The 24,437-nt window shown below is 29.3% G+C and overlaps 1 protein-coding gene across 5 annotated transcripts in view; it reads right to left on the bottom strand.

The window, feature by feature from the left end:
• Positions 1 to 24,437, bottom strand: part of t (C45 family peptidase tan) — a 102,922-nt gene that overhangs the window by 43,489 nt on the left and 34,996 nt on the right. Inside the window, exon 1 of one of the 5 annotated variants that reach the window (XM_075372988.1) lies at positions 9,865 to 9,984. The exons of the other annotated variants lie outside the window; for them this stretch is intronic. The gene's annotated coding sequence lies outside the window, so the exon portion shown is untranslated. Of the gene's footprint in view, positions 1 to 9,864; positions 9,985 to 24,437 lie in introns of those variants that run through there. 5 annotated transcript variants of the gene reach the window in all.

Here is a 24,437-nt window from a genome sequence, read left to right as displayed (position 1 = left end):
CTACATCAATATTTCAGAACACCAAATCTACAGAAACTATCATTAAGCAGCTCAATATTCCTGTTAATTAAGCTTACAGTACCGAACAGTTTAAGAGCAGAATTTAATGGGAAATTGACACACTGCAAGGTACACTATCTAGAAATAAAGAACCAAAAACACCTATTTCTAATTAACTTAGGAACATAAAAAACTAATCTTTCCAATGTATGTAGACTGATATTCGATTAAATTATTAATAACCTTATGTAACATAAATATAATAATTATAATATCTACGTCTAAATTTAAAAGGCCTATTGTTTAACATTGCACGTAACCGAGACATAAAAAAAGTATAAGGAATTTGTAGAGCGTACTCAAGGCGACTTCTTTAACTGCTTCAATACCCTGAAAATATTTAGTGTATCTTTTTATAAATCCCAGTTGCGTACTATCATTTAAAATAAACTGAAGATGCTCATCAAAACTAAAACTTCTATCAAATATAATTTCCAGATCCCTAACAGACTCAATCACAGGTTAACATGTAATCACCAATGGAATTAGGAGCAACAGGTGCTAAATATCTCTGCCTAGAAGCAACTAACACTTTACCTTTCTTCGGATTCAAATATAATTTATTTGTATCGCACCAGACCAATAAAATATTCAAGTTGGCTTAAATAAATCGGATGTCAAAATCATTTCTCATATAACAAATTTTAACATCATCGGCATACATAGATCATTACATACAGTAAACACATCAGAGAAGTCATTGATAAACAATAGAAAAAATAATAGCCCCCAAATTAGACCCAAAGTAAACCCCAGAGGTAATACAATTACTATCTGATAATATGTTTTAGTAACTTACGTAACGACTAAAATAACTTAAGCAACTTAAGTTAAATAACTTACTGAAATAAGATTTTATTTCATAAGCATAATTCACATACAAAATCTTTTACAAACTGACAAAATGACCGTCTGTAAGAAGTTGATAGATTTTCTACTAAGTTTTATCTTATAATTAAATAAACAATAATTTAGAAAACACTAACAACAATATTGATAAATAATAATTTATTATGATTTAACAAATTTTTATCATCTGAATTTGACTAAATAAATATTTATTTATTTGAGTATATAAATATAAAATAGATAATGGAAATAAATTATGTAACGAAATGAAAATGAAAAACAAGTAGGGGAAAAATATTGAATGACAATATAGCAGGCCGCAACGCGACAATATTAACTATTTATGTTTTTAAAAAATCTTTGGAATATATATATATATATATATATATATATATATATATATATATATATATAAGGAGAATTTTGTGGTACATAGATTAAAATCTAATGTGTTAAATAAAGATGTTATATCAATTTATAATATGAAACAAAAGGTCGGTAGGTGGGTGAAATATATTGAAGAGTTATACGGAGGAAATGAATTAAAAACGGCTGTTATAGTGGAAGAAGAGGAAGTCGAAGAGGATGAAAAGGAAGATACAACACTGATATCTGAATTTAATAGAGCATTAAAAGATTTGAATGTCAGAAAGGCTCCTGGAATAGACGGATACCTGCAGAATTACTGCGCATTGTCAGACTTAAAAAAGAGTGTTATTGTCATGATACTAAAGAAAGCAGGAGCAGATAAATGTAAATAATACACAAATGTGAACAATTAGCTTAACTATTCACGCATCAACAGTCTTAACTAGCATTCTGTACAGAAGAATTGAGAGGAAAGTGGAAGAATTGTTAGGAAAAGACCAATTTGGTTTCAGGAAAATTAGAGAGACAAGGGAAGCAATTTTAGCGCTCAGATTAATATTAGAAGGAAGATTAAAGAAAAACAAATCAACATTTATACCATTTATAGACTAAGAAAAGGCATTTGATAACGTAGTCAGGAATAAAATGTTCAGCATTTTAACAAATTTAGGGTTCAAGTATAGAGGTTGAAGAACAATTGCTAAGATTTACAGGAACCAAACTAAAAGAGTAATAATCGAAGAACATAAAAAGGAAGCCGTAATATAAAAGGGAGTCCGATAAGGATATTCCTATCCTCGTTACACTTTAATCTTTACATAGAACTAGTAGTTAATGATGTTAAAGAACAATTTAGACAGTCCAAGGTGAAAAGATAAAGATGCTAAGATTTGCTGTTGATATAATAATTCTAGCTGAGAGTAAAAAAGATTTAGAAGAAACAATGAATGACATGGATGAAGTCCTACGCAAGAACTACCGCATGAAAATAAACAAGAACAAAACGAAAGTAATGAAATGTAGTTGAAATAATGTAGATGGACCACTGAATATAAAAATAGGAAGAGAAAACATTAAGAAGGTTTCTCTTCTCAGAATTCTATTTATTTGGGAAGTAGGATTACTAGATGGACGAAGCAGGAGTGATATAAAATGCCGAATAGTACAGGCGAAATGAGCTTTCAGTCAGAAATATAATTTGCTTACGTCAAAAATTAATTTAAATGTCAAGAAAACATTTTTGAAAGTATATGTTTGGAGCTTAGCTTTATATGGAACTGAAGCTTGGACAATCGGAGTGCCTGAGAAGAGAAGATTAGAAGCTTTTGAAATGTGGTGCTATAGGAGAATTTTAAAAATCAGATTGGTGGATAAAGTGACAAATGAAGAGGTATTGCGGCAAATTGATGAAGAAAGAAGCATTTGGGAAAATATAGTTAAAAGAAGAGACAGACTTACACGTCACATATTAAGGCATCCTGGAATACGCTTTGATATTGGAGGGAGAGGTAGGTAGGGAAAAATTGTGCAGGCAGGCAAGTTTGGAATATATAAAACAAATTGTTAGGGATGTAGGATGTAGGGGGTAAACCGAAATGAAATGATTGGCAATAGATAGAAAATCTTGGAGAGCTACATCAAACCAGTCAAATGACTGAAGACAAAAAAAATGGATTTTTATACTCAAGCAAGATGCCTGATTAAAGGATTACTTTGATGAAGTAAATTAAGTGAAACCTCACTCATGCTAAATTGTAAAATCCAGAATTAAACTGAAACTAAAGAAATCAAAATTCTTAATGCATCACACATCCTTTTACAAAAAGATAAACTAAATTAAGCTTATTTATTAAGCTTATTAAGCTTATAAATTAAGCTTACCCATCGATGAATAAATTCTCTTTTTAATTAAAATAAATTTATCAAAAACAATATTCATCACAACAATAACTGTAAGAATTATTATAACAATATCCTCCAACAGAATAATATTCTCATGAATATCTATAGAAATTAATTTAATTTCTTTTCTACCCCTTTAAAAAAAAAGAAATAAAATAAATGAACAATCTATAAAATATTTAATTATTCAAAGAATATCATCATCAATTATAATAATCTCAATAATTATTAATGCTATCATTAACTGCCCCATTAATGAAAGAATTTTAATAATAATGAGAATTTTAATAAAAATAGGTATAATCCCATTCCACCTATGAGTACCAAGAATTATACAAATAATAAGATGAGATATATGTATAATAATGATAACTATACAAAAAAATCATTCCTACAATTATTGCAACCCAAATAACCAGAATTAAACTGATAATAATGTCAATAATCATATCAATAATCATAGCACCAATCTCAGGAATAAAACAAACATCACTAAAAAAATTAATAGCATATTCATCAATTTCAAATTCACCAGTAATAATCTTTTCATTAATAATTTCAAAACAACAATTCACTCTCCTATTAATAATATACACCATAATCAACTTAACCATAATAAACACATTCAAAAAAAATAATATTAATTTTTTAAACCAAATTAATACTCAAACAAATTTAACAAAAAAATCTCTCATAATTTCATCATTATCAATAAGAGGTATACCCCCAACTACAGGATTTTTAATAAAATGAATAATTATAAAATCAACAATTTGAATAGCACCAACAATTCCATTAATCATACTAATTTCATCAATTATGTCAACATATATATATACTTAAATATAATAATTCCTACAATAACCAAATCAAACAAATAAAAAATAAAAAAAATAATAAAAAAAATAATCAATTATCCCAATCATCTTAAATTTAATAGGAATTCCAATAATAATAATTTTTAAATTAAACTAAAAAGAAGGATTTAAGTTAAAAAAACTATTAACCTTCAAAGTTAAAATTATTATTATAAATAAGCCTTAGCAAGTAAATGCACCTCTATATTTGCAATATAGCATCATAATTGAATACAAGACAAATAATGAGAGGTTTAAAACCTTAAATAAATTTACAATCTATCACCTAAATCAGCCATCCCATTCTTAATGAATAAATGAATATTTTCAACAAATCACAAAGATATCGGAACTCTCTATTTTATTTTTGGACTCTGAGCTAGATTACTTGGAACAATAAGAAGAATAATCATCCGATTAGAATTGATACAACCAGGATTAATAATTAAAAATGACCAAATTTATAACACCATCGTAACATCACACGCATTCATTATAATTTTCTTTATGGTAATACCATAATCCTTATCTTTATAAAAATATAAAGATAAGGAAAAGGGAGTTACATGATCTCTACCACAGATTATACTCGTATACTTAAGTCATTCAATATATAGTGAAGGGCATGAATCTTGAAGCTTATGGCTATGTTAAATCAACCTGCTGCAGCTGACATTCTATTACCAATTTAGCGTAACATACGGTTCGATACAGAACTGTCTTGTATTTATACACTACGCAAAATTAGCTCTCTTTTTCTGTTTAACCTCCGGAACCACCTTAAGGTATTACTTCAGAGGTAATTTTTGAATGTAATTGAAGTGTAGTTTTGTACAGCCTCAGGTCAACCATTCCTGAAATGTGTGGTTAATTGAAACCCAACCACAAACAACACCAGTATTCACAATCTAGTATTCATATCCTTATTAAAGTAACTGCCGTTACTGGGATTTGAACCTTAGAACTCTTGACTTCGAAATGTCAAGAATTAATATTAAATAAAATAATTAATTAATTTTTAATTGATAATGTAAAGTTATATAACTTATGGAAGAAATCTTCTTGTTTTTCAGTTAATATTATGCTCATCCAGTGATGAATTAAATTAAAAGTAATTAACTGAAGTTATATAATAAATTGCTTTTATAAATATTTAAAAAAATAAAACACTAAGTTGCTCAAGTTTTACACAAACTTAATTAAAACACAAATTACAAAAATAAAAATAAACATAACACTTCAGAAACTAAAGCCATTGAATGTCATCATTCAAATCTCTAAATTGTTGTATACTATGCACTCCTTACATACTATATAAATCGTTTCCAATCTTTCCCGTAAAGTCTACTATTGGTTCCTCTAAACATGTTACGTTCCATGGTGATCCTTCATATTTAACGCAGTACTGCGTATTTTCCGGTAAAAGGTATTAAAGTATACTGCTTTATCGATAGATAGGTAAAAACATAAAGGATTCATAACGTATATTTTTGAACCTTATAATATCAATTTTAGTTGTCAATTTTCTAGCTTTTATTTTATAAAACAGATGAGAAATATTATCCGTTGAAAGAATGACCCGCCATCCTCGCATTTCTGCATTTGACAATATCTGTACAGTACGTGTACAGCCTCCATTTTGTTTTTTTGTAGTTTTTAAATACATTATGCTAAAAAAATAAAATATGATCTGGTTGTTTGTATATTAAAGGGAATTATTATGATAAATTAAAATAAAATATGTAAAAGAATGAGAGGTATCTAGGGAGATGTTGTATATTTTAAAAAGAATCGGACATCGTGAAAATTTTAAACGTCTTTTTTTAGGTTTCAAAAAATAATCGTTTGGAATAATAACGTTGAATTTTTTAAAAATTTTATAAAAGCAATCTCCACTCATAATTTTTTTTTTTAATATTATTTAAAGAATTGTTTTTCATAATTTTATTCACTTTGTTAGTTTGTTTGTTTCCCGTTTTTGTTTAATTTCTAATCAAAATTCCACTTTTTCTAATCACATATTCCTTTTCTTTTTCTGCTATAAGTAAGGATAATTTAGTTAATGTTATTGTAAGAAGGAGGTTTATATTTATCCTTCTTTTTCAGATTTCCATTTTTACTTTCCCTTTTTGAGAAAACTTTTTATCTATAAATTTAATTTTTTTAAAAAATAAGACATACTTCTACACAAACAAAAATGTAAGTGTTCGGTTGCTCAAAATCTTAAATTTCCGAAAGTTCTTGAAATTTTGACACAACGTTGCATTCGAATACGCGCGTGTTTTTATATACCTACTATTTATATACCTAAGATGTCACACCTGTGACAGGTAAAAACATGCTTTTTTGAAAAACAGCGCTATTTGTTGGACGTAAAATCAACACACACTATACTAAATATTTTACGATTCCATTTCAATGTTTTCGATATGTGTGTTCGCTATAGACTAAAAAACAACTGTACCGATTTACGCTGGGGGGGGGGGAAGGGAGAAAGGGAAAAATCGGAAAAAGGAAAGAGAAAAAATTGAAAAAGATAAAAGGGAAGGGAAGAGAAAAAATGGGAAAAGAAAAAGGGGAAAACGGGGAAAAGGAAATGGAAAGGGGAAAGGGGAGAGATAAAGCGGAAACTGGAATACAAAATCGATTTTGGAATTTTTCACGGTAGTTTGAAACTGTAAAAGAGTGTATACTGACACTAAGCTTAAGACGGTTTAAAAGAAATGTTTTTTACCATTTGCGAGAAAAAGGTATCGACGGGCATAATATTAGTTGCCTGGAGCAGTGTACGTGCTGCGGCTTACTCTCACTGAAAAGCAGAACACTGCGGATGCTATATTTGTTTATAAGGGACCTTAATGCCAAGATAGATGTTGACACTTCGAATGTTGGGCTTAGAGTGCTGAGATTAAGTGCAAGGAATCATTGTCTCCTACGTCTGAGTAGAGAACGCGTCTTTCACCGTTGGCTAGAGGTAATTCTGATATCACTCGTGGATTATGCAGACATTGATATTTTTTATTTGAGCTTTAAGAAAGTTAAAGATGAGCTATATGTAATGGAATTTGTTTAAAAACCATTAATATTATAATTAATTAATATAATTTGTATCACTTCTCTTTATTTTACGATATACCAAAGCTTATTTGCTGTTTTATTGTAAAAAAAAAATAAACAAATAAATAAATGATTATTATAATACAAACTTTAGTATTGTATTTCTTAAACAAATCGGCGGCTGAAGGTTACATCCTTCCTCACCTTACCCACACTTTAGATTCTTTTCTTCCTTTTTCTGTTTAGCCTCCGGAACCACCGTAAGATTTTATTACTTCAGAGGGTGAATGAGGATGATGTGTATGAAAGTCTTGTACAGTCTCAGGTCGACCGTTCCTGAGATGTGTGGTTAATTGAAACACAACCCACCAAAGATCCCGGTCAGGTATGGCATTTTCACACGCTACAGATCATTAATTTCATCCTTCGAAGCAATACATAAGGTGGTCCCGGAGGTAAATAAAAAAATAAAAAATATAACCCACCAAAGAACACCGGTATCTACGATCTAGTATTCAAATCTGTTTAAAAGTAACTGTCTTTACTAGGATTTGAACCTTAGAACTCTCGACTTCGAAATCAGCTGATTTGGGAAGACGCGTTCACCACTAGACCAACCCGATGGGTTTACCCTTTTGATTCTGAATCATTACTATCGCCACACTGCATGATCGAAACGTTTGGTGACTCAATACAAATAAATTATCTTTAAATTCGACCATTAATATTTTATAAAGAGACTAGTTCTTTTACATCACAATTCTACGACACGAGATGAAATTTTTAACCCAGTAATCATCAGCGATTTAATTCAAACTGATATACGTAGGTAATAATATGACACTGTTTTGTTAAACATTATTATAGTAGATTATAGTATATGACGTAATATGTAAAACATTATTTATAGTAGATAATCTGCAACTGTTTGCAGCGGTATTTTAAATAGGTTGTTTTTTTATTTCGACATAAATATTTTCAGTTGTATAGAATTTTTTATTATATTGTTATGACATCATTGCATATAAATTCCAATATTGAAACAAATTCACAACCGATTGTTATTTTATATTTATATCGATCGGTAAATGTTTGTGATTTTTGCGTTACGTTTTAATAAAAAATATCTACAAATAGTTTTGATGATTGAATTCAGGTTAAAATTATTGTTTATTCTATGCATATGTCTATTTAAAAGAACTTTTTAGAGAATAAATATAATGCTATCGATAAAAAAGTGTTTGTTTCAAAAGCAAAGAGTGACGGTAGGTATTTGTTTTCGATGCTGAAGGCGATCGAAGTGCTATATTTAACAGTGAAATGGCAGAACCATTTTGTTCGAATCACTATTAAAAAAAAATATTCTATATAATTTGGGTAACTGCATATTTCATAAAAGAAGGAATACGGAGCCAAAATTTGTAGGGCCAAAATAAAATATTTAAAAGTAACATTTATCGATATCGATATAATAGGAGAAGAATTTATAAAATGTTGTCTACTGAAGACGATTATGATTTATAATTTTGTATATATTTTTTGTTGATTTTCTGAGTAACCTTAATTATGTTAATAACAAACTTAATGATTTCAAGAACCACGAGTATGTTAATTATGTAAAAAAATTACATTCTACATCATCACAAAAATAAAATATTTTTTTTTATAAAAAAATAATAAATAATAATCTTTTTTTCTTTTTTTTTAATAGAGAAATATTTATTTTTTAATAAACACGGTATTGAAATATTCTATTTAAATCTTTATATTTCTTTTATGTAAGGTTTCTTAGATATTTCTTTTACGTAAAATAATTTTCTTTTCTGCGCATGTATGCAGCAGTTAAAATTCTATTTATTTTAATTAACTGACCTTTTTATAAGTGTTATGAATGTAAAAAGTATTTTATGAGTAAAAAAAAAAAAAATATATATATATATATATAAAAATAAACAATCATATATATATATATATATATATATATATATATATATATATATATATATATATATATATTTATTTATTTATTTATATTTCTGTTATTAAAAATAAATACATTTTCTTTTTTTGATTTTTATTCGGTTTGTTCCTTTTAACTTTAAAAAATAAATTATTATTGTATAACTTATATTAAAATAAATAATAAATAAAAATCTAATTAATGAAATATTTGACTCTTACATGGAGCATCTGTTCGAATCAAATTTCATCTTCTTTTTTTTAATTTTAATATACTCATTTATTAATAATTATTAACCTCTGATTGTAAAAAAAAACTTTTACAATAAATAATAAATCAATGATAACAATAAAAATAAATAAATAAATAAATATATATATGAAAAAATATCAGAAGTAATTACCGAGATAAAATTTTATGTAATTTTCATTTTAAAAAGATGTGTATATGTAATTTAATGGGCTTACAAGGAACTCATATGATCTTCACATCATATTTAAAAAAAAAATTAATTAAAAATAATTACCTATCGATAATAAATAAACATTCAACTAAAAAAAACCTAAAGTAGCCTAATTTTAGTTGTAAAGTTAAGTAAAAAAAAGCAATTTTAAATAAAAGATTCTTAGTAAATTGTTGAAAAAATTATTTTAAAAGGTAACAAATTTTAACATACCTAAGTTTTAATTATTTATATTGTAAAAGATAAAACTGTTAAAATTTTGAATTTTACATGACCTGAATCTACTATTAAATGGAAAAAAAAATTAGTAATAATAAAATAATAATAAAAATCATAATGATAATTACCATTTACTACATGCAATTTCGAATCGAGAGGCGAAAGAAAGCACAAAACTTGAATAAGTTATTTCTCGATGAAGTTCGGAAGGAAATAAATGAACTGTATGTAAGTTGAACGATGGTAAAATAGATATTATAAATCGATCGACCCATATATGCTGAACAAAAAAAGCCTTGTAAAAGTAAAAGTTCATTTATCAAGTTTACAAATACAATATCAGTAAGTAAATAATAAATGTGATTTTCTAATTGTTAAAAAGAATATGTTGTTAAATAATTATGGTAAATAAGATTTCCTTAAAGATTAAATTCTAACAAAATATAATTACACGTTACTACTTTTAACTTGCATCGTGTGAATAATATTAATTGATAACTAAAAAGAATTTGAATGACATTAAATCCGGTTTAATGCATGCGGTAAACTATAATTATTTGTTTGAAGTAAAACATAAACAAAACCTAACATGTCACTTTGTTGATGCCGTATATGATAAGTAACAATGAACTGGTCCGAATAATTTTTTTTTCTGTTTCTTTAACGTGTAAGTTAATAGTATAGACCTTCAAAATCAGTGCACATTTCTATTAATTATAATTAAATTTCCATGACATATAAATTCACAAATATTGTATATAAACAAAATCGATTAATTAAGAACAAAAAAATACAATAAGTAAGCAAAATAAATTTTTCGTTCAAAAGAAATAACAAAACCGAGTTAAAAAACAGTATTGAAAATCACCCCACAGTGAACAATATATCAGCCGTTCTCAAGAATAACAACGATAAGAGAAATTAGGAATGAAATGGTTTCCTCTTTCACTGAGCCGAATACACTCTTAGTTAGGGTTTGCATCACCGAATTGCGTGTTTCTATCCTGCAAGTGACACCTTCAGTTTGTTCACCGTAAGGACATCCGAATAAGAATATCATGATTTTCAGAGAAAGTTACTCTGATCAATACATCGAGAACCGATTCGAAAGATTAATTTAAGTAAATAGCCCAAGTAAACGTATATCTGGACATATTCTGTTTTGGAATTAAAGTCGCTGAAATATTTTTACTCCGGGGATAAATTGAAACCGTACTAAAATTCTTGCAGCCTGTATTAAAGGGCGAATTTGGTGGGTATCTTTATTATTGTTTTAATTTAAAAATACTAAATATTTCCATACATAAAAAAAAACTTTTTTTAATGAAAATCAAATTTATTTATATAATATGCTCTACACAACTGCCACTGTTGTGATAACTTTTTTTTCCTGTTTAGCTTACGGGAATCACCGTCGGGTATTACTTCAGAGGATGTATGTATGATTGTAAGTGAAGTGTAGTCTTGTACAGTCTCAGGTCGACCATTTCTGAGATGTGTGGTTAATTGAAACTCAACCACCAAAGAATACTGGTATCCAAAATCTAGTATTCAAATCCGTACAAAAGTAACTGCCTTTACTAGGATTTGGACGTTCGAACACTCGACTTCGAAATCAGCTGATTTGTGAAGACGCGTTCACCACTAGACCAACCCGGTGAGTGGGATAACATATTACTATTCGTTTATTCCACTGCTGAAGAATACGTATAAATATAGCTGGAGTTATGCTTGTTGCGTCGGTAATTCCTTGAGATGATTTATCCTTTCTGTCTTTTCCTGATACGCTATGAACTTTAAATGCTTCCAAAGAAAAAAATCAAGTGGGATGAGATCTGGGGATCTAAGAGGTTACTCCATAGTACCACGCCGACCTATCCAACTATCTGGAAACTGCTGTTCTATTAAAAAATAAAATGTTAAATAAAATGTTTTTCATTAAAAAAAATGTCTATTTTTCCTATGTATAGAAACTTTCGTGATACCTGTACAATTAGATAAGTTTTAGAATTGTAACTTTACAATCTTAGGAGGAAATTATTACAAAACTCAAAAAATTAGACAACAAAAAACGCGTTTTTAGGTTTTTTCGTAAATTAAGTATATTAAAATTGCCGTTAAAAAAATAAACATTTCTAACAAAATTTGTAGCGTATTTAATTCTAAGAAAATTGTTAAAAATAAAGTCAATAGGAAATATATAAAAGTTTCAGGGATTCGAAATTAATTCAAAACAAAACGGATCAAAACGCGAATTTTAAACGCATCAAGAATTTTAAATAGAACTAAAATATTTTTCATGATACTAAAATGAATTACAGCTAAAATTTAGTCAAAAAATAAAATAAATAAAACTTCTACAACATGTTAAAACTATAACCGCCGATTATATTATAATTTGTCACGTGAGAAACGATTCTAACTCGCAATTTACTAAAATAGACCTAAATAATTAATTGGTTGATGTGATACAAATAAATTATATTTAAATCCGAAGAAATTTAAAGTGTCTCGTCTAGACAGAGATCTTTTTATCTTCTTATTTCATTGGTAATTACATGTTACCTGCGATTGAATCTGTTAGGGATTTGGGAATTATATATTTGAAAGAAGTTTTAGTTTTGGTGAACATCTTCAGTTTGTTTTAAATGATGCTTATAAGGCAACAAAATATTTTCAGGATATTGAACTAATTAAAATATTCTATATGCCAACGCGGAAGTCGCCTTGAATATCCTGTAATTATATGGATTCCGTTCACCAGTTAGTAGAGTTAATTCAAACAGGTTTTTAAGGTTAATAATGAATTCTGTCCTAATCAATTTTCTACGTCTCAGTTACATAAAATGTTAAACATTAGGCCTCTAAAATTTAGACGCGAGTTATTTCAACTATTAATGCCATATATGGTTATTAATAATTTAGTCGATGGTCAGTCTACTTTGGAAAGATTAGTATTTTATGTGCCTAAGTTAATTAGAAATAGATGTTTTTGGTTTTTTATTCGTAGGTCCTGTACTTTGCATTGTGTCAATTTCCGATTAAATTCTGCTCTATAACTTCAATATTGTGTGTTTAATTAATAGGTATATTGATCGGTTTAATTTAATGATAGTTTATGTAGGTACAGACATGGGTGTTCAGGAGCATTGATATAGCTAGTTTTTTTTTCTTATTACACCATTATGACATCTTTATCGTTTTTTTATGTTTTCATTTTTGTTATTAACTAATTTTTTATATTTTTATTTCTATTTGTTTCTACTTAAGTACTGTAACTGTTTGTAAATAAATTAATAAATAAAATATCTAAGATCCTTTTTTATTTTACGAGTTGGCAATAACAGCTGATGAATAATTAAGTTTTGTGTATTGCATATGAATAATTTTGTATTGATATTTATGTTAACAAGTTACATTCCTGTACCTTTCTTTTTCTGATTATCCTCCGGAACCAATGAGAATGATATGTATGAGTGTAAATAAAGTGTAGTCTTGTACAGTCTCAGGTAGACCATTCCTGAGATGTATGATTAACTGAAACCCAACCATCAAAAAACACCGGTATCCACGATTTAGAATTCAAATCCTTATAAAAGTACCTGCCTTTACTAGGATTTGAACCTTAGAACTCTTTAACTTAGAAATCGGTTGATATACGATGACGAGTTAACCAGTAGCCCGGTGGGCTAAGTTAACAAGTTAAAAAAATTTAAATTTCTACTAAATGAAGCAGAAGACAAAACGAATTGATATGCATTTGAAGAGTTGATGAACATGTATTGAATATGTAGTAAATTAAATATCAGTGATATGATGTGGTCCCATAACTGGTGACACATATCCGGATCGAAAATATATTAAATCGTGAAACATATGAAGCGTTTGAAAAAAATCTTAGAGAAACAGATAAACTGAAACAAAAACTAGCAGATACCGATAAACTGAATTAAAATTCTAAAGAAGAATTACTCCGTGTTGTACAACTACCTTCTATTAGAAACACCAGAAAGTTGTCACTTTATTTAAATGTTTCACAACTTATAATTTGGCCAACATTAGGGGATCAACGACTGTACTCATTCTACAAAAAACACGTGCGCAAGACATATAACCGCCACTTCGAAATTAACGGACGAAATTTTGTCGATGGTCAATTAAACGTGGATATAATCCCAACTTTCTTAATCGAATTCTGGTGAATTCGAAATAGAATCTAGTGAATGAATCGTGCTTCACAAGAAATAAAATTGAATTTCTGAAACATTCTCACGCGAGTAGATGAAAACCTATATGAGACTGTCAAAACAGATTTCTAACATACACTTTTGTTTAATTTGGGGTGTGGTTTTTTTGGTAACTATCTCATCGCCCCTTTTTTTCTTGTCTTCAAGGCTTTTTGGAATACAGCATTTATTATTCAACAAATGAATCCGATTGCAGATAAACTGGGAATGTGGTTTATAGATTATAAAACACGGACTCATTTCTCTCGAAATATTAAATATTACTTAATATAAATACGGTTACCAGCAGATCAGTGGAAAAGGATCAGTAAAATGGCCAGAACATCATTCCATCAGATTACTTCATTTATCGGCAATTTAACCAAATTAATTTACGGAAAATCTAAAAACAGTTTTTTTCCAATTTCAATGTTGCAACAATTTTCCCGGAATGTACCTGATATGAAGTTCTGGGAAAACTATTTATTCAATTTTTCAGGTAAAGAAATATTTGAATCCATCAAATTCAACCCTTAAGATTTTAAGAATTTCAGTACGATTATTTTACCTTCCGAGTAGAAATCAGAAAGAAACAGTTCGCCAACCGTAACTCGAAAATAAAGTTTTTCGGGTATATATTTAAGACTATTTTATTTAAATTTTTAATTCAGTTTTTAATTAAAATATAACGTTCTACGTAAATCGCAAAAAATTATTGTAGTAATAATAATATATAAAGAAATACAGAAAAATATAAGGCAAAATGGAGACCGGTGATATATATTATGTTTTTACTTCGATTTTTATCGTTAATATTTTTCAGTATACTCTAAATATGATGATGACTTCAATTTTTATATGATTACGCTATAGAATAGTAACTATTCCAAAAACAGCATGTTCAAATCGTCCAAATAACCGTCTAATCTTCCAGTTATGGTATTTAAAGAAACTTATACTTTACCAGCAGAAAAAAATTATGGAACAAGTGCAGTTGGCGTTAAATAAAATTTTAAAATACACAAGAATAAATAAACGTGTTTTATTTAGAACCTCCCTGTTTTTATAAGACAGATAAGTAATTTATTTAATGAGTTATTTTTCGATAAAAAGTACGTTACCACATATATGCCTAATTTAATATCGGCGGACGACAACGGTAGCAGCTCAGATGTCAGCTGGAGCACAATATACGTACGCGCTGGTACAGCGTCACCCTCGCCGCGCAGATGACTGCGCAGTTCTCCCACCATAGCGGCGCTGCGGCTCCACCACTGTCAGGCTCCAATAAAAGAGCGTGCACGAGAATGAATTTTTAATTCATTGTCGTGGAGAAGACAAAGAAGAAGAAGAAGAAGGAAGAAGTTCCTCAACGCGGGACCTAGCAGCGGATGCCAACATCCCCGCCGGAGCAACAGAGGCCGGCCCGCCGAGGGAGCCGCTGGACGCAGACGCTACCTTCCGCTCAAGCTCGCCGAGCTTCAATCGCCCTGGCCGGCGGACTCAGCAGCAGGAGCCGGTTCAGCGTGGAATCGCACGGGAAAAACCGCCTCGGCCGCGCCGGTAAAAGATGACCGACGCAAATCCGACACTGCGGGGGTCTGGGAACCCCCTGCCGCTGAGGGAAAGCCCGGTCTGATTTCCATGGACGAGCCGTAACTCCCCGACTTCGGAGGCTAGCTTCCGGACCCAACAACTCTTCTCAGAGCAAACGCAAAAGCAGCCCTTTTCAGGGCTACCACAATGTTATTAGTTATAACGAGCCGTCGAAGCCAATTGACGACAACAACAGCCCTTCTCAGGGGTATTACAAGGTTCTTAAGTGTCACGTGCCGTTGAAGCCATTCGGCGACAAGTAATATATTAATTATTAAACCGTTCTCATATTGATTTCGATTCCTATGAAACGTCAAGTTACAACATCCACCGAGATGCAAGAAAGTAATATTTTCTCTGAGAGTATTGATGATCTCGTATTATTATCTCGAGTATTGATGATATAGAAAAATAATTTAACTTTCGTTTCTGAAAATTCTTTTAAAATTAAAAAAAACACAACTGTTTAAACTTTAAAAGGACGGAATTAGATATTAAATATTAGGGTTACAACTCGATAAAAACTCATGTTATCATCTACAATAATTTAGTTTTAATAATCAATAGTAACCGAATTAACTGAATCATTAAAGCCTTCAAAAATTTTAAATACGGTAATTTTTAAATTAATTTTTAATATTTTTATAAATTATCTTCCTTTCAAAAAGGTTAATCGAACGCAAAGTATTACAATGAATTAGTGAAGGTTCCAGTAACTTATTATTATACATAGCGACGGTATTTATTTAAAATAATTAAAACTAGCGGCAAGCTGATTACAACAGTAATTCAGGAAAGAAATGATAATTGAAATTCTGAACACGATGCAGGCAACACCAGGATGCCGGTTGTAGATCTGTGTACGGTAAATACTAAGGACGGTTACTTCTTACAAATTAATTTTTTTTATTCTCGGATAGGTTTCTATACAATCATGATAAAAATGACTGTATTCTGTTCGCAAATCTCTTTAAACTTCAATAATTCTCTTCACTTCAAGGTCTTTTCGATATATTTATTAACGACTGGTGCCAACTGATCCGTCATATGAATGAGCTACATGGTTTTATATTCTTTGTTCATAAAGACGATATCTGTCTATTATGTTCCAATGGTCTGTCCGTTAATATACCGCTTATATTTCACTTTCTACGACGGATGTTGGGATATACCGATAGTAGGGAATAGATATATCAAGAAGAACCCCTTTCTAGAGAAATCTTCTGGTATAAAATCTTTGCTACGTCGTTATGACGCTAGGTATATTATTTTGGAACTAAAGCTTGGTACCTTCCATTGACATGATTGATCAGATCGTCGGTTTGATCATATAGATGACATAGGTTGGAATGATAATTGGGTCTTTTATTATATGTTTTTTACAATTTACATTTGCCTATCATCCATACGCCAGACCTTAGACCTCGTAAAATAAGTGGCCGTGTTTTAACAAGGGAAAGGAAGCAGTAAAATCCAGAGAGTTGTCCAAAATAGATGTAATGAATCTCCCATAGAGTTCCTTCGCGCGCTCATCTGTTCATTTCATTATTGTTACTGGGGGCATTTTGTAGTGGATTAAAGGCTGTACTGTTCAATGAGGGGACTGTAACCTTGATTATTTTCTACAGCTCTCTGTAAGTAGGGACGTATTTCATCTTTTAAGAAAATATATTTGGAGATTCACTAGTGGTTTGCATGAGTCTTCAAAAAGTGTACATCCCTCATCCACCTGTCTTTCTCGATAGATGGAAACTTTCAGTACTAATGGTGTGTACTATGGTGTGCGCGAAAACGAGTGATAATTACTCTTATTAATCTATATGCTTCGCTACCTCAATTTTTCTCCATTTGACGATCCCGAAATTACAACACATCTGAGGGACAGTAGAAATGTTAACAGCTCGGACTTTATTTTGCCTGTTTAATTATCCACTTCATGACAGTAGTAACATAGTGCTTGAGGCCAGATTTTGAGACGTCTTTTCCTTTTTCGTGGTTTATACTTACATCTTGGACAAAACCCAGATATCTGCAGACCTAACCATTTTGCATACCCATCAAGAATGTGGCTGCCTCTATACTTGGTACATCACCTTAATATTTTATCCTTTTTTTCATTAAGCCTACATTTTTGATTCCAAATCTCATGCATATATCACTGTTGAATTTCTCAGTGATTTCGACAACGGTTTTGAGGTGTTTGTGCGTTTGAGAGATCGGTTTTATGTCATACATGAGAAATTATAGCGGCTTAGAGGGAAGCCTGTCTTAAGGACTATAGAAGAGGATTCAATGCCAGTAGGGTGCTCAGGGAATCTCTCTAAAATCTAGCCTTAGCTATCTGTATCTTCCCGATGGTCTCACGGAAAATTTCCAATCTTGAAAATTAAAGTTTAAAAAAATTGATAATTTAAGTTCGGGTCCAGCTCAGCCTCCTTAGTTTTTGTGGTTTAAAAGCTTACAATTACTTAAATAAGTCGTCCAGATTTGGTGTAATGTAATTCAAGTCTAAAGAAAAAATAGTATACTAGAAAAATTATAGGTACTATGATTCACTCTCGGTCAGCCTTTTTGGTTAATGGGTCTTCAAGATGAGGCAGAAACTGTTTGGAAATAATGTTGAATGTATCCCAACCCCGATCGAATTAAATCTTTAAATTTTAAATAACTTTAATCGTACGAAAGCTCAATTTTCTACGACCACTAAAACAAAAGTAAAAAATTAAAAATTGCAAAAGCTTTTTCTCTTTTTACTTTGTCTAACATTTAATGCTACAGCAGCAGCAATAGAGCTAAAAATGGGAAAGTAAAAACAAATAAATAGGGTAAAAAGTGAAAGCTTAAATTTTGTGAAGTCCCGCAATGTTCAATTTTTTTATGTTTTATCAAACTTTCAATTGCGTTAATTTAATCTGTATATATACTCAAATCTAGCAATAGCGAAACATTGCCGGGTCAGCAAGTTATTTAAATAAAATTCTGATCGTAATCTTAAGAATGAAAATAAAACTTTATTAAAACCGGATAAAAAAATCCAATCCATGAAAACTAGTTAACCTTTTTATTGCCAAATTTTTTATTCAAATAAATAATTCTAATGGCCAAAAAATAATTCGGTGGACATGAAAGGAAGATATAGAATGTTATTTATTATTTTTTTTTTCGTATAATATATTTTTGCATAATAAAATAATTAAGCTGACATTAATGGTGCATCAGCCAACAAAAAGAAAGTAATTTAAAATTTAAAATGACCATATGAGTCCTAAAATAAGCGATTTCATTATATATATATATATATATATATATATTTTAATAAATGTGAAGGATTTATCAGTCATAAAAATGAAGTAAATAAAAAACCCAAATAAAATGGCATCCTTAAGTGTTCTCAATTTCACCATCATCTGTTCATTCATCAAGAGTTCACCGCAAATTACTGATATTTATAACTAATTTTCGTAGATGTTGTAGCATATCGTCCAACATATATGCATACATATTATCTGTTATTACAGAATACATTCGAAGAAAATAAAACTGAAATGAAACGTTAATAAAGATGTAAATGAGTTATCCCTGAATTTTAATTTTAAAACTCAAAATTCAAACCTTCTCCCTCAGTGGTATATTTAAATATTACCTTTATTCTCCTTAATATATTTTTTACTTATTAAAAGGAATAAGGTAGAAAAAATTCTACAGCGATTTGTCAAGCAAGTTAAGAATTATTTAATGATTAAATACAGTTAAAAAACTGGTAAAATCATTCAATATGACTTTCACAGCAACGTAGCTCAAATATAATTTGATAAAAGTGTAATTTTTATGAAAATAATGAAACACATTTCTTGTAATTTTTTGGTCCGTAATATAATTCAGATGCCAAAGCTACTTTAATTTTAATAGCCCTTTAAGTGTTGAAGAAAAATACAAAAAAATGTTGTTTTTTTTAATAATAATTATTAAAAAGAGCCAAAAAATATATTTATATATATATATATATATATATACACACACAAATACGAGTATATATATATATATATATATATATATATATATATATATTTTAGAGGTGAGTTTTAAGGAAGACTTTTTTAAAAATATTCATATATAAATTAGCTTAAATTTTCTTTAAGTAAAGTTTTCTCTAAATCTAAAAAAACCCCCTTCAATAAAGACTAAAATAAGAAAAAAAAATTTTTTTCAAAATATCTATCTACGTTTTAGGTCCCGGATCTACAATTAAAAAAAAAATGTAGATATTTCTTGATACTCCTGTATAAATATGAAGTATAATGTTTTAAAAAATGTTTGAAAAATATTTAAACAGGAGGGAGACAGAGCAAAAAAACAAAAAAAAACATATATTTCAATTTTAAGAAATACGGGTTGATTTTTCGATTATTTTTTGGATTATCTGTAGATGTATTGTAAAAACTTTTCTTTAATAAAGTTTTCTCTAAAATGCTTCACAATAAAATCAAAATTGGTTTTTTCACGATATCCGTCCACTTCCTAAACAAATTGTAAAAAAAAAAGCTGACAACACAATTGTAGGACTTTACAGTCACGCGGCTTTTTTCTGATCCACGGCTTACACACACAACTTAATTTAAAATATTTATAATTTTATTTAAATATAATATTTTTTATACATCTGTACGTCGTGCTAAACTAGCGGTTCTTGTGATGACAGGGAGTACTACTTACGTAGTATACCCACTTAACCAACTAGTTTAAGCATTTCTTGAGATAGGAGTGCGATTTTGAAAAACGTTTTTTGCAAATATTATTTTTTTAATTATTAGCAAATGTGCCTAAGAAAAATAAGACCTTAATTAGTCGAAATCTCGAGATACTAAGGGTGAGCTTGTTATACAGCCTCACCCCCCTGATCTTTTAAGTTAAAAATTTAATGGCATCAATGCCCCATATGCAGAAGTAACTGACCAAGTTTGGTCAAAATCGAACCAGTAGTTCTGGAGACATAAGATGTGAGACACCAAAAAACACAAGCGTAAATACGAACATTCGGAAAATTTCCATCCGCTTTTTGTGTTTTTGGGGTTCCTTAGTAGTCAAAACGTCTAGATCCGGTGAAAACCGCATACCCAAATTGGGCGATTACAGTACTTTCCCTTGTATAGTTAGAGCTCTGCTATAGCGCTAGACGGGAAAGTAAAATGAATATGACAATGATCCATATATAGAAATATTTAGCCAAATTTGAAGAAAATCGGTTCGGTCAATCCTGAGTATGAGGCAAAAGCAATGCGACATGTACATACGTATGTTTTTTTTTTTTTGTCTAGATGAACTAGTTCAATCCCAAAACGTACAGATATGCAAAAAAATCCCGATACCACCATTTTTGACATGATCACCATACTTGTCTTTTAATATAGCTATTCTAACTACATTTTCCGGGAAAGTAAAATGGGATTATTTTACGGTATTTTACAAATAATAAAATTTTAACATTATTTCATAATTTACTCTCTACATCTGTAATAAAGGTTGAAAAATATTTTCAGTCAGATAACACCTCATTTAGGAAAAAATATTTTCTCGTATACAAAATAGTTAGGTTACGTATACTTATATAAAATGGTTAGATTACGTCTGGTGCTTAGTCGGACGACATATGACGATGTAAAATACGACACGTTCTCTACTTAACGGGTGATATCGAGTCGCACCAGCATGTAGGACGGAAAAGTTAATCTTTTAGGTAGGAAAAGGGTTGTGTTGCGCTTGCACCAATGGTCGATTGGCGGCCGGACTCAAGTAGCTAGGAAGAAAAGGAGTTAGATCAACAAGCATTTAAAATTTTGAATCGTAAGTCAAATTCACCCAAATTTCTTTAACAAAATAACCTTTATTATTTATATAAAACTTTGATCGTTATCTCATTAATAAAAAAACGAACAAAAAACAAACCTAAACGGTAACATTTTTTAATTTTTTTTATTTATTACTTTAATAAAAAAATTTTTTTAATAAATAGATGAAAAATACTTTGCAGAAATATATAAATTTCTGGCAACAAAAATTTAACGTTATATATGAAGTAAAAAATAAATAAAATGTTAAAAAAAAACACAGTTACCTAACCATAATACAAATAAAATGTAATTATTTAATACTTGCAGACCGACTATAAAACTTGACTTTGCCGAAGGAATTTTATCGATTTAATCACTAGAGTTGTTTTATGTACATTGGCAGCACGAATGAGTAAGAGATAGTGTGATACGATTAAATAACTTGTTCGGCTATTTTTTATCATTCTATTGTTCGATTTTTCTTATATTAAAATTCAAGTTTATAGATTAACTTATTCAAGAGTTTTAAAAAAAGTGAATTGAAAACAAATAACTGTAATATTAAGATAATTGTGTAATCAATAAATGTCATAAAAAACAAAGACCTTTGATAGAAATCGATAAACGTAGTTAATCGGTCAAGCCCGACCGAGGTAAGTTACATATTAACTACAGCTTAACAATAATGCCTGAACGTTTGCGTAAGTGATCTTTTATCGTGACCAAAAAATTGAGTATTTCCCCTGCGGCTACAAAAGTTTCTAATATTATTTAAATAAATAGTGAATAATTATCAAAATAATATAAGTTCAAGGTTAAATTGTTATAAAACAAAGGTAAAGGTAAAGGTTAAACATATAAATATCTGTTGCTTAATTGAAGAAATTAAATTAACATTTAATATATAGAACAAAAAAAGGCACTTAAAAATAACAAAAGTATGTTTCCTTCCATAAAATTCAACAAAAGTTTACACCAAATTAAAAAAATATACCACATTCCAACCTTTAATTTGGTTCCGACTACTTAAAAAACAGAAATTTAAAGAATTAAATAATTTAATTCTACGTTTTCCTTTTTAGTTTATTTTATTGTAAAATGTATCGTTTTATTTTTTACTTCCTTGTACGAAGTAAAGAAAAGTATTGTGATCGCGAAAAATTTCGGTTTTCAGATTTCAACAGAAATATCCATTTTGACCATCCCTAAATCCATTTTGATTAGTTTCGGCGTACGTATGTAACTCGCATAACTCAAAAACGATTAGCCATAGGATGTTGAAATTTTGTATTTAGGACTGCTGTAACATCTAGTTGTGCACCTCCCCTTTTGATTGCAATCGACTGAACCAAAAGTGTCCAAAAAAGCCTTAAATTACAAAAAATTCTTATCTTTTAGTTCATTATTCCTCTGATATTGTTGAACAAAATTCTCCCTAAGTCGAAGTTGATCATCATTTCCTTTATTTTATTTTGTTAATCGCTTTTGGTTTGATAAAATTCTTCTGATCTTAATTTGTGTTTTTACGTTCTCTAGTTTTCAAATTTTCTCTCTCTTTTTTATTCGTCATTCTCTCTTAATCTTTTTATTCTTCTTTTGGTTTCAACATTTTCTATTTCATATTCATCTTCTTGTCGTTTTTTTTTTGAGATATATTTCTTCATGATACCTTTCTTTTTCATGTATGATTGTTTCTTTTTCATTTTTGATTATTCACCAAATAATCCAATAATAAAAACTGAATATTTTACACTGTAAGTTCGAAATTAACATTTGTGTAATATACAGGAGTTCACTAAACAGAATAGTTTAATTATTATTAACTGTTATTTATACAACACACCAGAAATCTAAAACGTTTGTTAATTAGCAACTCACGAAGATACGAATAATTCTGATCTAGTAATACGAGTAATAAGAGGACTTTTACTATATCGTAATATTTCATGTAAGATTGAGATTAATAATTGTTTAAATATTTGATGTTAGTAAAAACTAATATTTCAGCAGTTGTGTAAGTATCCACTTTATTAAAGTAATGGGGGTACGTATCTCACTTTCAAATGAAATAAGTTTAAATGAACTGCAGCTAAAAATGTGCATATGTAATTTAACAGGAGACAAGGAAGTCATGTGGTGTCCACATCATATTTCTAAAACTATATATTTTCTTTTTAGTTTATTTTATTGTAAAATCTTTTGTATTGTATTTTTTAATAAGGGTGTCGTCCCCTTTGTAGAAATATTTTTACTTACTTATTTAACGATTTTAAAGGAAAACTAAACATAACTTACGATCGCTTCGCTCGCTAACCTCGACTAATTAACAATAATGTTTTGATTGTTTAAATAATAATTTCAGTAATTACTACTTAGAGTCGAGTTCTTATTTTCTCTTTTTTCTTTTTTATGTTTAGCCTCCGGAACCACCATAGGGTATTACTTCAGAGAATGAATGAGGATGATATGTATGAATGTGAATTAAGTGTAGTCCTGTACAGTCTCAGGCTCCTGAATGGTCGACCTGAATTATTTATTGCTTTAATATGCAAAATATGTTAATATGGATAATATGTAAAATGTCCGATACATTTAATAAATTGCATATATTTATTAAATTATCCAATACTGAAGGCGAATTACGCAATTACCGATAATTATGCATAATCACCGGATTAATCAAACTTTACGTAACACAGATATTTATGTGTGTTTGTGTATGTGTGTCTGTGTGTCTGTGTGTCTGTGTGTGTGTCTGTGTTTGCGCGCGCGTGTTTGGCATCTCTTTTATCGCTGAAATGGAGAAAGTATAATCGAGTGGAATCGGATCTGGTGACTCGTATATACAAGGTGTTAAAGCTACTATCAGTTTTATAAAAATCGAACGAGGGATTGGGATAGTTCCCTTTAAACTCAATTCTAGTATCGTAATATATCGTGAATTTTTTTTATAAACTTGGTCTGGGAACTTTTGAAGACAAATGGTTTAAACTCCTCCAATCAACAAAAATAAAATCCTCCCAAATCATCGGGAATTAAAATTTTTCTTTT

This window comes from Lycorma delicatula, chromosome 8 (genome assembly GCF_047948215.1).
Source record: "Lycorma delicatula isolate Av1 chromosome 8, ASM4794821v1, whole genome shotgun sequence".
In the NCBI taxonomy this organism is placed as follows: Eukaryota; Metazoa; Arthropoda; class Insecta; order Hemiptera; family Fulgoridae; genus Lycorma; species Lycorma delicatula.
Note: the sequence above shows the minus strand (reverse complement) of the source record. Positions and strands in the feature narration are given on the sequence as shown.